The sequence below is a fragment of the Lactuca virosa genome, chromosome 8 (genome assembly GCF_052849685.1).
Source record: "Lactuca virosa cultivar CGN04683 chromosome 8, Lactuca_virosa_CGN04683_v6, whole genome shotgun sequence".
Lineage (NCBI taxonomy): Eukaryota > Viridiplantae > Streptophyta > Magnoliopsida > Asterales > Asteraceae > Lactuca > Lactuca virosa.
This window is the reverse complement of record NC_136433.1, coordinates 337,480,557-337,498,954: the sequence shown is the minus strand read 5'-3', so window position 1 is coordinate 337,498,954 and position 18,398 is coordinate 337,480,557. Positions and strand designations below refer to the sequence as shown.

At 29.3% G+C, this 18,398-nt stretch overlaps 1 long non-coding RNA gene and 1 pseudogene across 1 annotated transcript; one reads left to right on the top strand and one right to left on the bottom strand.

Moving 5' to 3' along the window:
• Positions 1 to 13,718: 13,718 nt before the first annotated feature.
• On the top strand, positions 13,719 to 14,309 carry LOC145131816 (uncharacterized protein At4g14342-like; annotated as a pseudogene).
• A 2,173-nt stretch (positions 14,310 to 16,482) lies between these two features.
• LOC145129373 (uncharacterized) lies at positions 16,483 to 17,104 on the bottom strand. Its single transcript, XR_013717471.1, has 4 exons — positions 17,004 to 17,104; positions 16,796 to 16,879; positions 16,633 to 16,714; positions 16,483 to 16,550 (listed from the first exon to the last, which is right to left on the bottom strand). It is a non-coding gene; the product is annotated as an uncharacterized LOC145129373 (long non-coding RNA).
• Positions 17,105 to 18,398: the final 1,294 nt, after the last annotated feature.

Sequence of the window (18,398 nt, the reverse complement as noted above, 5' to 3'; positions counted from 1 at the left end):
GTGAAGTATCATTATCCAAAGACGATTGAAGATGATGTGAGTATCTTTCCTACAATTGCTAGGATTCCTGATGGGATGCTCAAGAAGGTTGATCCTTCGAATCCAGTGTTGGAGGATTATTTGCTCACTATAAGCACAAATGATGGAACTAGTGTTTTGTTGGAAAAACGTGATGAAGGTTCTTCGAAGAAATCTCGAAAACAAAAGACAGCTGTTGATGTTCCTGAAGAAAAATTTGATCAATCACCCAAGAAGAAGGCTGGAGTAGTGATTAAAGTTTCGAAAAAGTCAGAGAAAAGTGTTGAGCCTGAAACTGTTGCACCTTCAAAGGAAATTTTTCCTTCGAAAACTGGTGTATTCAAGCGTCTCAAAAAGAAAGCTCATAGATCACGAAATTCTCCTGAAAGATCTTCTAGCTTCTCTCCTTCATTGGTTCGAAAGCCACATGTTATACGGAAAGGTCTTGTTATTCGTGAAGTTCCTGTTCCTGTTTCTCCATCCTCAAAGAAGCGAAGGGCTGAGGATGTTGCGAAGCATATTTCAAAGAAGAGTAAGAAGAGAAAGTTGATTCTTCAGGAAGATTCTATGGAAGAGGAAGAAGTTCCTGAAACACCAATGGGTGATGTTTCATCCAAGAAGAAATCTCCTGTCAAATCGAACATCGAGGAGATAGGAATTTCAAGTGGCTCTGTGAAAACTTCTCTAGTGGACTCATCTACTATTCTTGGTGAATCTATAAAAGTATCAACTCCTGAGCAGATTTTGGTCTCAACACCCGAGGTTTCGTTAACCGAATCATCTTATGAGGTGGTTCGAACCTCAGGCATTTTTACACACGTATCTAATACGGGTGTAAATGTCAATATGGGTGCAGGAGTCTTAAACAACGAAAATCCAGTTTCTACTCAAGGTATTTTCGAAACCTCATTAATCATTACCAATACTTCTTTACCACCATTTGTCACCACTGTTTCTATAGCCACACATTCACCTACTTTTGATTTAGTCATGAATCAACCCATTACTTCTCTATTTTCGTATCAATCTACTGACCAACCCAAACCAATGAATGATGATGATACTGATGATGGAGGGTTTAGAGGATCATTTACTGATTTAGAATTTAATTCTGAAGAAGAAAACATTCCAGACCATATGCTTATGTCGGGGAAACAGTTCAAGATTCTCAACAGAAAGCTTAACTCTTTGTTTCAATCACAAGCAGATGCAGGGGGTAGGAATTCTGTTTCTGGAATTGAAGTATATGTTATGGTCAAAGCACAAGAGCTTCGTCTTCTGAATAAATTGAATGTGTTGATACAAGATTCAGAATCTCGAATTCAAGACAAGCTTGATATTATGGATCAAAATAATGAGTTGATAGTGAAGTTTACGTCTTGAACTTTTAATGAGGAGCTCAAGGATTTGAAACGTGTTGCCAAGGAACGTCATGTTCTTTTTGTGCAAGATGTAAAAATAGTTCGTGAAAATGTGAATCGAAAGCTTGAAGAGATGAAAGTGAGTGGGTCCACAGAGCTCAGTGAGTTGGATAAAAAGTATTCTTCTATCCTTGAGAAAGTTGATATTATTGCTGCTGGTGTTACTACGTTTGTCCAAACACATCAATCTTTTGTTCCCAAGTTTGATGAGAAAGAAACTGCTGATGTTACCAGTTTTGGTAAACTTAATACCATGCTTGTAGAATTGAAGGAGCTTATTTCGAAGTCTGGCTCATCATCTCTCTTAACTCCTAAGTTTTTAAACCAGAAGTTTCGTTCATTCGAGACTGCAATTCAAAACGTGTTGGCTCCATTGTCTCAGTTTATCAATATCTTACCAACAAATGCCCCGCCTGTTGCCACTGGGGTGCAAGGGGGAGAAAAGTGCTTCTGGGAAAACGAATGAAGAAACAAAGGTTGTTGGAAAAGTTTTCAAAACTCAAGTTCCTACATCAAAACCAATATTTTTGAAGGCTGAACCAGTGATGGAAACTACAGTTACTACAATGCCAATTGCTAAAGGCATTGTAATTGGGTCTACTGGCGAAGGGAGTTCTTCGAAACCCAAACAAAATGAAACAGATAAAGGGAAAAGAAAAGGGCTTGTTATAGAAAAGTCTAAGGAAGAAAGAAAAGTTGAAATTGAAGCGGAAATGCAGAAGCATCGTCAAATTCAGAGTATTTTGATGCTTCGTAAAAATGATCCTCCTACAATGGACAAAGGTGATCCAAAGAAGTTACACAGTTATGAGAATATTGAAGCCATAGTTGCTTACAATGAGATGCATGAATTCGAGAAGAAGCCAAGGAAAAGTGATTCTATTGAGAACTCTGATATGAATCAACTTGATTTTCCAGTCAATGAAATGATGTTTCTTACTGCTCAGTACAAGATTGTTGATCAATTCAAGTATAAAGATGATTTTATCCATATGAAGCTAAGATTTCATGTTGTGTTGGGAAAAGATCAGGAGGAGGTATGGTCACTTTTGAAGATTGTTCGAGTGATAAGCATAACAAAGGATGTGTTGTTCAAAAATATGCTTCAAAATTTTTGATATCATGTTGTGAGGGCAAACAATGTTGCTCTTGACTTTTCGATTGCTGATTTTCCCTTAATGAACTTTAATGATCTGATTCAAGTTGCAACTATTCTCAAAGACATGCATGCTTCGAAACTCCAAGGAACAAGTAAAGAAGTGTTACATCTGGGATTGGGCCATATCAAACTTTTCATAGACAATTACTATGATTGTCTAGCATTGACTGATGTTGAATTAGCACTGTCAATGGGAAAGGAAATCACAGTTCCTCAATCAGTGTTGAAGAGTCAAGCTGATTTGAAGAAGTATGTTGATGGTGAAATATGCATGAAGCCTTTTGGAGTTGTTTTCGTGGGAAATAGCAAGAAGGGAAACAAACAAAGTTCTTATTCCAATCAAGTGATATTGAAATATATACAACTGCTCACTATATAACCCTAATTGTGCGTATGAACAGTTGTAAAAACAACAATGAGGGGATAAGGCAGAGTTGAAGAAGGTCATGAACTGGTATACGGAGATTCGAAGGACATTACATATGGCTGCTCAGGTTTTGATAACTTGATTTCGACACTGCTTACAAAGGGGGAGATTGTAAGGGTCGAAGCTTAGTTATAAGGTGGCGAAAGTTTTGTAATGTTATTTACAAAGGCAATGTTAGTTTCGAATCTGTAATGTCGAAGTCCTTTGTATTTTTTGTTTGCTTTCTGTTTCCTATAAATAGGGAAAGATACTTAGACTAGATAGAACTTTTCCACGATTCTGTCTAAACTCTCTTTGTATCTTGAAAGCATATATAAATTGAAACCAGATCTTATTTACTCTCGGTGTTCTTACTTCTTGTCAATTTTGATCTCATTTCATTACTCGATAAATCAAACGACTACAAATTTATATCGTACGGTAATACTATTACTTAGATTTTTATCTTTAAGACTTAATCCTAGTTGAATATTAATATTAAATTTTATTTTTCCTTCAATTAAATTACATTTTCCTTTTGCAATAATACTTTCTTGATTATTAATTATACGATCATCTCTGATTTCTAATTCTAATGGTGTATCTAAGTCACTAAAAGTACTTTTTAAAATTACTTAAATAGTTTATATATGAATATAAGCAATTTTTATTTTATCTATTTCTTTAATATTAGATAATCTATTTCGAATTTGTTATTTATTTATTATAGGTATAATAATATTTCAATGAGTTGATTCTATGGGTATTGGTTCTTCTCCTATAATTTTTCCATAGTATATAATATTTTTTCTTGAAAAGAAGTTTTTTAATGAGCTATTTCTAAAATTATGTTTTTCTGATAGTGTAAAATTTGATTTTCTTATAGCATCTTTATTAATATTATTTTTATTAATTAGAGCATCAAAAGTGTATCCAGATTCATTTTCTTCGTTATTAATAATTATTGGTGAATTTTCTATTTTTTGAGATATATTTAACAAATTAATCTTGTTATCTTATCTTCAAGATTTTTTATTTGTTCTTGTTTCCAATTTATACTATTATCTATTATATGTATTGCTTTAATATTAGATATGTAATTGATTATTGATATGTTAGAATCTATTTTTTAAATCTAAATTTTTTTTAGATTGTTTTAGTGTTTTACGAAAAAAAATTTAATTCTTGTTTATTAATGTTTAGACTTTAAAAAACTCATGATTATAATTCTATAAGAACAATAATTTAGTTATGTTTTAGATCAGAATTACGACTATGACTATTATTTTTTATGATGATTATTATAAGTAATATGCATGATAACTCATAACGATGAATATTCATATTCATAATAATATTTATGATGATACATGACAAATAACAATGAGAATTCATAGTAAGAACGATACCTTGCTCTGATACCAAATCGAACGGAGGGTGCGTCGGGATGATCTTTTTGAATTAATTTGTTTGGATTATATTGGATGATTATATGTATGGGTTAGATAGGGCTCTGTTATTCAGAAATAGACAAACTATTTCAACAGAGGGCTCTGCTATTCAGAAATAGACAAACTATTTCAACAGTTGTCGTTAGGTTAAATGTAATATGTCGAATGTGACGTAAAGTAGGTAAGATGTAACATAAAGTGTAAGACCCTTGATAGTCTATGGGTCTGAATTGTAAAATAGGTTTGTCGTGTTGCAATCATACGATTGCTCTCAATTATGTAACTGGCTTTTTAGAGCCTATAAATAGGGCATTTGCCCGTATGAAATAAACAAGGCGTTTTGAGTGTTTAAGACTTGAGTTGAATCTCAAAGTTCTTCCTCTGTTGAAATAGTTTGTCTATTTCTGAATAGCAGAGCCCTCTGTTGAAATAGTTTGTCTATTTCTGAATAGCAGAGCCCTATCCAACTCATACATATAATCATCCAATATAATCCAAACAAATTAATTCCAAAAGATCATCCTGACGCACCCTCCGTTCGATTTGGTATCAGAGCAAGATATCGTTCTTACTATGAATTCTCATTGTTATTTGTCATGCATCATCATAAATATTATTATGAATATGAATATTCATCGTTATGAGTTATCATGCATATTACTTATCATAATCATCATAAAAAATAATAGTCATAATCGTAATTCTGATCTAAAACATAACAAAGTTTTTGTTCTTATAGAATTATAATCATGAGTTTTTTAAAGTCTAAACATTAATAAACAAGAACTAAATTTTTTTTCGTAAAACACTGAAACAATCTAATTTTTTTTAGATTTAAAAAATAGATTCTAACATATCAATAATCAATTACATATCTAATATTAAAGCAATACATATAATAGATAATAGTATAATTTGGAAACAAGAACAAATAAAAAATCTTGAAGATAAGATAACAAGATTAATCTGTTAAATATGTCTCAAGAAATAGAAAATTCACCAATAATTATTAATAACGAAGGAAATGAATCTGGATACACATTTGATGCTCTAATTAATAAAAATAATATTAATAAAGATGCTATAAGAAAATCAAATTTTACACTATCAGAAAAAGATAATTTTAGAAATAACTCATTAAAAAACTTATTTTCAAGAAAAAATATTATATACTATGGAAAAATTATAGGAGAAGAACCAATACCCATAGAATCAACTCATTGAAATATTATTATACTTATAATAATAAACAACAAATTCGAAATAGATTATCTAATATTAAAGAAATAGATAGAATAAAAATTACTTATATTCATATATCAACTATTCAAGTAATTTTAAAAAGTACTTTTAGTGACTTAGATACACCATTAGAATTAGAAATCAGAGATGATCGTATAATTAATAATCAAGAAAGTATTATTGCAAAAGGAAAATGTAATTTAATTGAAGGAAAAATAAAATTTAATATTAATATTCAACTAGGATTAAGTCTTAAAGATAAAAATCTAAGTAATAGTATTACCGTATTATATAAATTATTAAGACAAAATTTTATGTTAAAAGGTAATCATCCGTTTACTATTACATATCAAATAAATTATGCATTAACAAATTCTCATCATAGTATCACATTTAAAACAAAAGATAGAATTTATATAGATAAATTATTTACCCCTTTATTATCCATTGAATCACCAAATATGACTAATAATAGAATATTTAACGAAGCTACTTTTCAACCAATAATAACTACTCTGTTAATAAAAAGAAATCCAATTATAGAACCTCCAATTTCAACTATAATAAGTAGATCCTCCATCTCGGAATGTCAACCTACAACATCTCCTGAAAATCAAAATGAAAAATTAGAAGATATTAAAGAAATGATTAGACATTAAGTTTAAAAATATGACAGAATCATCTAGTAATTCCTTAAAATATTTTAACACAGTTGAAGGCTCATATCAAAATACAAAACCATGCATAACAGATAAAGAAATGATTATAGAAATACTGCAAAATTTACCACAAGGAACAGTATATAATATTGGTCTTAGTTCTGAAGATGATAAACCAATAGGAGATAAATTAAATATAATTAGTCAAAAGTTAAATAATATTATAGAAATAGAAAGTTTACTTGTATTAAAACAAATTCCTGAATTATTACAAAATCTAACTCAACAGAAAATATTACTTGAAAAATATTTAAAAATAAAAACTATTAAAGAAGAACCACTTAATGACCACCGCTTAGAGAAAAACCACTTACTATTAAACGACCTTTCACATGGTAAATAAATTTATGAGCTATAAAACTCAAGTATATTGTAATTTCGATAATAAATATAAAGTTAATTTACTTAAAAAATTATGAAAAGATTTAGAAAATTCCACAAAACATTTAAAAGAAAAAGAATCTAAAGTACATGAATTAATTTCTAAAAACAAGAATTATACTGCATATCAATTAATTAAAATTGGAAGATTAAGAACTCAAATTAATCAGTTTAAAATAATAATAAAAAATACTAACAATTCAATTAATTTTCTTTCAAATGCTTTAATAATTTGCTAAAATGAATTCAAAAGTACAAATTAATTCTTCAAAAGATAACATGCTATGGACTAATATAATAAAAAAATCATTGGAAAATAAATTCTAATATCTCTAATACTGTTCAACATTTAGAAGATACTTTATCATATGAAGAAAACTATTTATTAAGATTACAATCAGAAAATGAAGAGTATAATAATCAATTAAAAAAGATATCTCGATTACAAGAAGGAATTAAGAAATACAAAAAATCACAAAATCGTAATTTAAAAACAATACGCAATGTTTCAACCATCCTAACAAAAACAACTTGTTAATATGAAAACTTTACTAGAAAAAGTAGAAACATTAATTAAATACAGATATTGAAATTTATAAACTAACTCTAATGAGTAGAAGAAAAACAAATATTAACCCAAACAGTACCTTTATTACAACTAAAATACAAGATAAAGAACTAGTTTCATACATAGATACAGGAGCTACTTTATGTTTTAGAATAAAAAAGATATTAAAAAATTGGAAAAAATTAGAAAAACCATTAAAAATTACAATTGCTGATAAATCAATTCACAAAATTTGGTTCGTAGGAAGAGACATAGATATAGTAATTGAAAAAGCACCATTTAAAACTCCAACTATATATCAACATGATTCGGGAATAGATTTAGTAATAGAAAATAATTTCCTTAAATTATATCAACCATTTATACAAACAAATGATCATATAAGTCTCAATCACCCGACAAAAGGTATTATAAAAACTGCAATTATCAAACATTTTGATCTTATTAAAATAATCAAACAAGAAGTTGGTTTTCAACTACGCATATTACTAACGTTTGCTAAAGAAATTGCTGAAAAACAACTTGAAGAAGTATGTAGTGAAAACCTACTAGATCATTTAAAAAATAGAAATAATCAAGAAATAATAATATTATTAAAAAACCCTAATGATGAAGTTAATGTTCCAAATAAAATTTCATATAGTATAAAAGATGTTTCCGAATTTAAACAGGAATGCACTGAACTACTACAAAAAGGAATCATTCGATCGAGCACGAGTCATCATTCTGCACATGCCTTCTATGTAGAAAATAATAATGAAATAAAACGAGGTAAACGAAGAATGGTAATTAATTATAAAAAGATGAACGATGCTACTATAGGAGACTCGTATAAATTACTACGAAAAAAATATATTTTGGAAAAATTAAAAGGAAATACACATTTTAGTACATTTGATGCAAAATCCGGATATTGGCAATTACGCTTACATGAAAATACGAAACCACTAACTGCTTTTTCATGTCCTCCTCAGAAGCATTATGACTGGAATGTCCTTCCATTCGGTTTAAAGCAGGCACCAACTATATATCAACGATTCATGAATGAAACCTTAAATGCTTTAGATCATATTTGTCTTGCATACATTCACAATATAATTGTTTTTACAAAAGGAAATGAACAAACACATATCGATGCAGTTATCAGAGTTTTACAGAGAATCAAAGAAAAAGGTTTAGTTTTATCAAAAAAAATCAAAACTTTTTCAATCTACAGTTGAATATCTTGGTTTAAAAATTGGAGAAAATGGTCAACTATCTTTAACAGAAAACATACGAGAAAAATTAAATATGTTTCCTGATAAACTTGAAAATAGAAAACAAATACAACGATTTCTTGAATGTTTAAATTATATTGCAGAACAAGGAGTTTTGAAAAATTTAGCAAAAGAATGAAAATTTTTACACAAGAAAATATCAGAAAAAATACATTGGTCTTGGACCAATACATATACTATTTTGGTACAAAATCTAAAACAAAAAATTCAAGTTCTCCCTACTTTATATAATTCAAAAAGATCATCCCCACACACCCTCCATTCGATTTGCTGTGATGGTGAGGGAGGGAGGGGGGGTTGGGCTGACCACTCGACCGGAAAAGAAGAATGGAGGAGGAGGGCTGCCATGGTGGCCGACAGCCTCTTCTTTTGGCCGATGGTAACCAAGAACGAGAGAGGGAGAAATATCAATTGGTAATGAAAGGAAAAGTAGTAGCTTCCATTTGAAGCACAGATGCATGACTAAAAAATCACTGTACACAAATGTTAGATATATTTTTTTGATAATAAACATATATACTTTTTATTTTAATGATTTAAATCTCGTTTTTCGATTCTCGTGCTATCGTATCGTCTCGTGAAAATTTTCCGAACATATCTGCTTGTTGTCTCGGTTGTGGTGATTCCAAAAATGCAGACGAAATTCGATTTCGATATACCAAACTCCGGGAATCAATGTTTAAAGTTTCACGATTAATTGCTTCAGATTCGACAAATTTTTCGAATCTAATTTTGGTCTAGATTAAAAAAATTATCAAATATAATCAGATAATAGACTGTAGTCTGAATTCAAAAACGTGCTCAGAAATAATTTACGAGGCTCGTGGCTATTCCAAACGAAGCAGTGCATAATTTGTTTCAGAAAAATCAGATAGATACTGATTTTTATAACTTTAAAGTGACGTAACTTTCTCATATGATCTCCGTTTTAGATGTTCTTTATATCTACGAAATCAGGAGCACGTAATCTATTCAAATTTCTTATCAATAACTCTCAAATATACTTAATGTAAAAATTTATTTTTAACATCATGAATAGATTTAATTTTTGATGATTTTCGATTCGATCTTCAATGATAGATGATTTGAGCAGCTTAAGATGTTCTAAAAGAAATTATGAATATAATATATTTAATATACTTACAAACATAAAATTACATACAATTGATCTTTAATACATAGCAGTTCGCAGTGGTTTGACCGCCGAACTTTAAACGATTTTTACCAATTGTTACACAATTTCGAGACTTCTTATTGGAAATAAAAACATCCACAACTTTTCCAATACGATCACATGCACACCACAAATCATTCAAAATAACTGAATCTGGAACATTTGTAACAAAGAAAGAAGTTACGTTGGAACTTACGTGATGATTCCTTCTAGAGTGTCCTTGTCGTTGTCCCTTGTAGTACGAATTATAATCTCGGGTCCTGTCCATATCGCTACGATTCTTATTCCAAGCATCATCGGGCCTCCATCTCGATTCCATAATGAAACCGGAGCGATCAAACAACCCCCCTTTTACCGGTCGTGATCGTAAAGAGGCTCAAGAGAGGCAACGACAGGTCGACACCACACACATCGACAGTACATATAAAATATTATAATTTTCTTAATTAGAACTTATGAACCAAATACCTATTACATTATTGTGAAATATATTATTTGAGTATTAAATAAATGATTTAAATGAGGTGTGTCCTATTTCGTTTGGGACAATCATACACCCACTCCATCATCTACGATCCTTGATCCCTTGATTCAAAGGTTGTATGCCTTATTTCTACAAAATGCTATTATATTGTTATCACTCACGCGTAATCTTAAAAATAAATTATAGAAATAGTACCTATGTTCACGAAAAATTATGAAGTTTAAAATGGCTTTTATAACGCTTTCGTCCTTAAATATATAATATATTGCGGAATTGGTCTATGACCAATGTAAAAATTCTTATCATATGTAATCTTTTGTATCTTTATTATTATTATTATTATTATTATTATTTTTTTTTTGCCAATTTTAATTAAAAAAGAATAATAAGAAGTTGGATGGTGTAGACGTAAATTCGTTAGACCATTTTCAATTCAACTTCATTTTTTAACACTAAATATAGAAAAATGATGTAAATATTATTTTATCTCCAATCCTACGATCTTAAATTTAATATTTACATCAAATATAAACAACTAATAAATATGATAAATATAAACAACTAATAAAAATGATAAATAGAAAATAAAAAAGATAAAAGTATAAGTAAAATGACTTGCGAGGGTAATTACCTTTTCGTCTTGTTCACGTTTAAGTAATTTAATTTTTTTGTACACATTTGACCATTTAACTTGTTACATTGTGTTCACATATTATCATTGTCACATGCTATAGCAGATGACAATGATAACATGTGAACACATTTAACAAGTTAAATTGTCAAATGTGTACAAAAAAAATTGTTCAAATGTGAACAACTTTTTATTTATTTATTTATTTATTTTTTTTACAAATTTCTTAAAATCTTTTATAATTTCTTCGAACATTTTTATGATATTTTTTTCCTACAAGTTTTTAATACAATGTTTTAAATCTTTGTTTATAATATTTTTTAAAACTTTTTTTTATTCTTTCATATAATTTTAATACAAGTGTTTTTAAACCAAATATTTTATAAATGTTTTAAAATTTTCTTACAAGTATTTAACTTGTTTCTTTTATATTTTCATACAATTGTTTTTTATAACTTTCATACATTTATTTCTAAACTTTCTTTTACAACATTTTTAAAGTGTTTCATAGATTTTATATGATAGTTTAATATTTTTTTATAACATTTAAAAATACTTTCGTTAAATACTAGTTTAAAACGTTGTATTAAAAAAAATTAAAAGTTTATAAACTTCTAATTAAAAAGTATGAAAAAGTTGGAATAATTTTAAAACATTTACATTATATAGATTTTTTTTTGTTTTTTTATTTGCTAAGTAATATTTTCTTTTTATTTTTTTAAAAGACTCTCCATACTTATTGTTACATATTAAATTTATTTAATTTTATTGTTAGATACTATTTACTTTAAATATATTGTATATGCTTAAAAACAAATATATATATATATATATATATATATATATATATATATATATATATATATATATAATATAATATAATAGGCTATATAAAATATTTCACAAAACAAAAACATATTTATTAATTAAAAAGTAAAGTTTAAAATTAATCAATATTTAAATAATATTTAGGAAATTATGAATATTTTAAAAATAACGTTTGAAAAAAATAATACAAACAAATATGAAAAATAAAATCGCTATTAAAAGTGGGGAAAATGACTTATCAGAGTAATTAACTTTTCGTTTTGTTCTCATTTAGAAAATTTCTTTTTTTCGCACACATTTAACCATTTAACTTGTTGATTTGTTCATATATTAGCATTGTCACCTGCTATAGTCGGTGACATTGACAATATGTGAACACATATAACAAGTTAAATGATCAAATATGTACAAAAATAAAGATGTTACCTAAATATGAACAAAACGATAAAGATGGTTACCAATATATGAAGTTGGCCATGTAAAATTTTAAAATCACATACCGGTGTAATGGAATCTAAAATTGTAACGAGAGAGTTCTTTTGTAGGACAAAAACCATTTAAAACTTTCCTCTTAAATCAATAAATCTAAACCATTGGTGCCTTTATGATGTTTTGAATTATCACACATATAACTTATATGTATAAACAAACACTACTGTAAAATAGGCTATAGAATACACCCATATATAATACGGTTGTAAATAAAAACCGTATTATAAAGGGATAAATAAATATAATACGCACAATTGCAGCATCTAATACGGTTAATGAGATGTACTAGAAACAAGATCAAATAACTAAATAAAATACGCCCCAATTTGATTAAGTACAGCTAATACCTAAATTGAATACGCTTCCTCCTCACATACTTTAGCTTCCTCCTCCCACACTTGTCTCCTCCCAACCGAACACCTAAACACCACCCTTTCTCCATCTCTACACCACTAATCGGTCCTTCATCTCCATCTCCCCTGTCGCAACACCATCATCACCGGCCAGCCTCGCCTCGCCTCGCACCTCCAATAATTCAACCAACCTGAAAATCCCACCACCAGACCATCATCATCATACAAATTAACCACACCTGCGGTTCAAATTTAAAGGGTAATAGATTTTATTTCTGTTTTTGCAATAGACAAACACAGGTAGCGGTTCAAATTTAAAGGTAAGAGCTTTGATTTCTGTTTTTGCAACAGAAAAACAAGGGCAGAAATACAAAGGAACTACAACTGTTCACGAAGGATAAGGAAGCGTTTTGGCTGTGACCGAGATGCAAAATCAAATGGTAGGATCTCTATTTTGAAAACTTATTGCTTAATTTTAACTAGATGACCTTGGAATCTTAAAATTCAAACAACCTCGTGTTAAATACTACTTGACAGTCCTTAACAGTCCTTGAGTACTAAGTTCATACCAATCAATTTCAATATATCAACTTCTTACTCACAGAGATCACATTCCCTATTTCATCAAGTCTGTCAAAATATCAAATTAAGTTCCATAATACACACATATATAGTGCAAACATAATATGTATACCTGCTTAATAATCTTGAAATTTTGGCTAAAATCTTTCAAGAAATGATAAAATTGGTGGTTAATTGCTGTTTTTTTGTTTACTGTAAGCATTTGAGTTTGCATCAACTGAAAGGATAAAGATTCCCTCTGTACCTCATAAACAATGGTTATTCTTTCATTTCTATCATATACTTCTAATAATGGTATCAATTCCAATGTAATCAACTGTTTAATAGAATCTTTTTGATTTGTATTTAGTTAAATCTTTTATCCGGACCAAATTATCCTTGAAACTGAAGGACAATAACAGTGATAGTTGCAGTTGAAGCAATATAGAAGGAAGTATCAGGTAATTTTGTAATTATGTAGCATTTCTTGCCCCTATTGACATTACAACATCTGGACAATCTGAAAATATGAACTTATACCAACAAGGGCAATATGCGGGTGCATATTATTTATTTTTTCAAAATAATATAATTTTATTTGATTGGTTCATAGGCTAGTGACAAGTTTAAGATCAACTCTCAACTTGAGCATCTTCAAGCTAAGTATGTGGGAACAGGGCATGCAGACATGAACAGATTGTGAGTGACATTTTTATCTATGTCATTTTTTAATATTAGTATTAGTGATTTACTGATTTTCACCTCAAATTGATTTTTTCTCACTTATTGAGATAAAGTGTTTTAACTTTTAATATTTTGCAATAGCAGAAAATGAATCAATTGGAAGAGAACGCTACAATTTTATGCATATATTTATTCTTTATATAATCATTATAATCATACATCAACTATCCTTCTATAGAGTGGTTACTTTTTATATATTCTCTTTGTTCCTTTTTGATAAGCTAAATGCAAAAAAAATTTTGCTAAGTGATAAGAAACAAATCAATGAAAGTACTTTGCTATTGTGAATGTTATAGGAGTTCAAGTAATTCTTTTTTTATTTTTTATTTTGCAGAAAATGTTGTTGCCATGTGGTCTTCCACCAGAGAGAGAAGAGGAATAGGGCAATGAGGTTCTTCATGGGGAGATTTACTATGATTGCATTATGAAAAACTTGTGTAGTATCAACTTGATGCGAGGATAAAAAAACTATGTTGAGTTTTTGATGTTTATGTCACATGTAATATGTTCTATATTATACAAAGTCATGTTTTAGTGATGAACATTAATCTTTGTGTATTTTATGGGGTGGTTATGTTGGTAAGTGTCACGTGGTAAGTGATGAACATTAATCTTTGTGTATTTTTTGTAAATTTAGTCTAATTGTATAATTTTATTAAAAAAATAGATAAAAAAATTGATGAAAAGACCAAAATAGACATCAAAACCCAAGTGTAAAAAACAAAAAAAAATGAAAATTTGAAGATGTATTAGTTTGACAATTTGGATGTTTTGTGTTTTAATGTTTCAAGTTGTATTATGTATTTCCAATATAAAAAACAAAAAAAATTGAAAAAAAAGGTTGAAAATTCTCCAAAAAATTTGTTGATTCAAGTTGAACAATTTTGTACATACATTATGTTTTTGTACATATACACAAACATCAAATTTAAAACCAAAAAAAAATAATAATACATCAAAAGATATGTATATTATTAAACAAGAAACAAAAGCAAAAAAAAAAGTTGAATTTTTTTGTCCTTTTTACATATATATGGACGTGAATCCCATTTTTCTTTTATATGGATGCATATATTGAAGGGGCCATCAGTCTAGCCCATATGAGCAATGTTTTAAAAACCGGTTTTTTAGTTGAACCGGTATGGTGATCGGTTTCTGGTTCAACCGGTTCGACCACCGGGTCAACCGGTTCTATAATTTTCATCTTTTTTTCTATTTTCCTACACATACATACATATATAAATCATGAATTTGACGTTAGTAGTTCAAATATTAAAAATATACATAAAAATAAATTGTAGATCAATTCAAATACATTAAAATAACATATAACCATAAGTTTTAGTGTTTTATATCAATTCATATACGTCAAAAAGAAAATAAAATATAATACTGAAATAAAATATAGTTTTAGATGAATACAAACACACCAAAAAACTTTATAACATTTACAATATGTTTTTATTTAGAGAAAACTAAATAGATTTGAAAATTTTCACTAAAGTTTATTATGAAAATGGTTCTTTCCCATGTGTTTTTATTCGGTTTAACCGGTTTATTTTGACCGGTTCAACCAGGTTTTTCTAAAAACCGGTCGGTTCAATCCGGTTCAGAAATCGACATAAAACCGGTGATAGTTGAACCGTTCTCTCCTCCGGTTCCCGGTCCAACCGGTTCGACCGGCCGGTTCAAACCGGTTTTTAAAACATTGCATATGAGCACATTTTCAATTCGTCATCGGTCAAAATTTGCAAACTTAACAAAATTGACCCAAAAGTCAAAATTGCAATTACGTTCCCTTTTGTTGTTTGCTTATCACGAGAACGACGAAGCCTTCGCCTTCAGCCGACGACGCCTCCGCCTCAGGCCAACGACGCCTCCGCCTTCGGTCTTCGGTCGACGACATAGACGAAGTCTCCTACTCCGGCCTACATCCGCTTCCGCCTCCTCCTTCTTTCACGTTGTTTACAGGTACGATCGGCCTTCTTTGATTAATGTTCTGTTTATGACAATGTCTTCTTTGTACGGCATATTAATGTTGTGTTTATGCAATGTTGCTAGTTGGCTAGGAGTCGATACTGGTTATACTGTGTAAAAGTATATATGCTACTCAGTTGTTGGTTTATTAGACCATATAATCAGAAAAATTTATAGTAATGGACAATTTCAACTGGTCTATGATATTATAATCATTTAATTTCTAGTAACCTACTTCTGCTTATGATTATTTGATTATTAAGGTGGATATCAATGAAGAACACCATGGATCTTATTTGTCTCTGATATCACAAAGGTAAAACCTTCTCTTGTGGAATGATCACTCTTTTCAACATTATTTACTAATGGTTACTATTATATTGCAAGAAGTAGCCCATATGTGTTAATTTACTTTTGGAGGAGCTCCATCAGGAACACTCACACAGTTTCTAAAACCAGCTTCTTCCATTGCAAGTTTGTCCATTTCACCCTCCACCTTTTATACAAAAAAATATATAAATATATAATATTTTGATGAATCAAAATTAGAAACACCAAAAAAGATTATGTATTTCAAGATGAAAAAGTGAAAACTTACTATGATGATATCACTTGCTCCTTCTATATCATCAAGTCCATATAATATCTTTTCAGTATCACTTTCCTAAAAGGGTAAAAATGTCAATTTTGACTTTAGTCAACCGATTTTTACCATAAATAGTAAGTTTTGATATATCGATTTTCACCTGCCAGAATTTCTTTGAGATATATCTGTATTTGCAACTAACAAGTTCTTTTTTTTCTTCTATAAGTAAATGCAATAACAATCTGCATACACAATTGGAAAAAAGTTAACAAAGAGTACATGGAGAAGAAGGGTAGTTTTGTAAATTAGTAAATTCTTTCTACCTGTTTTTCATATCTTCTTTGCATGACATGATTTCTCCGTAATGTCTCTTCAGATATCATTCTTTCAGAAAAATATTCAAGTAACTGATTCACAAATACAAGATATAATCATATAATATCAATTGTCTTAATGTGAGTAAATGAGTAAATGACCATTTTACCCTTCTGTAAGTAAAAAAGAAAAGTGAATAGGAGAAAAGATTTCTACATCTTTGCACAAAGGTTCCAAATTCAATTCATCTTCTGTGAGTTCCTTAATTTTTTTCACTTTAGGGAGTGCATTCATCCTTTTGTAACTTGATTTAACATCTGCAAGAGCCTGAAATTAAAGAATAAGAGAAATATTAGGTCAATATAACAGTTAAATGAAGAAAAAAAAGTAGTGAAAAATGAGAATATTTACTCGTGTGCTCCCTTTCCATCCACATTTGGCTCGAAAACAAGTCAAAACAGCTGAATTACTAAAATGTTTTATAAAATTCCATGTCATAATTTTAATAAATAAAGTCGATTTTGAGAATATGAGGCAATTTACATACCAATCATCAGAAATGAAGAGAGAGTTTCTTCTCCCCTGAGTCGGCAGCTTTGCACTATTGAGTAGAAAGATGCATTTAGAATTGTCCGATTGGGAGTGTGGTTACTACGTTATGAACCGGATGCATGAGTTTGTACTTTTTCGACAACATGGATTTCCGAAAGTAAGTATATTGTTAGATATTTTTTTGCATTTTTGTTTATTGTACTAAAGGCTCACCTTTGTTAAATAACAAATTTTTTATCTTAATTTGTTTGTAGAACATTTGGAAGGACAAAAAACCATTTTCTAGTGAGGAATTGGACGAACGTGTTAAAACATGGATGAGAACTTTTGGTGATAAAGTGAAGCCTTTTTCAAGTTAACGGTTAGTTCTTCTATATACATTGTTATAATTGGTTATGTTTTTCAAAAAACCATTTTCTAGTGAGGAATTGGACGAAAGTTTTTTTTATGGAAAATGAGATATATAAAAGTAGGATGCTATATTTTGTGTTTTATTGTGGAAGTTTGCAGATTTCGAGTTATGGAGGTTGCTGTTATGGAGGTACACAAACATCCCTTGTATTTCATGTTGTATTTGCTCATATTTTTTATGTTGTGGAGAAGTTTTCACCCTTGCATTGCTATAGATGAAGTTGTTAATGGCAGGAAGGTCCTATAATTTGAGTTTTCTTCATTAAAAGTTATTTGAGATTTTGAATCCTAAGTTTTCTTGTTTTTGTAGGCATACAATGAATTAGCCACAAAGGGGAAAGAGAGGTCAGAGGTGTGACATTAACAAATTTAAGAATGTTTTTATGTTTAATGAACTAGGTATACAAATGATAGTCTTTTAGATTGTATAGACTGTAGTATGAAAGAATATTAATGTTTTTATGTTTAATGAACTAAATGGTTATTGTAATTTTTTTGTTTTCTGTTTCTTAAAATGAAAACATGATCAGCGATGTCCCACTTCTTATGGTTGGAATGTAATCATATAGTTGGTTTGTATTTTGTAGAGATTGATCATTCGGTTACAATTCACATGGTAAAAGCTTTGCAAAAATTGAAGAGTTTGTT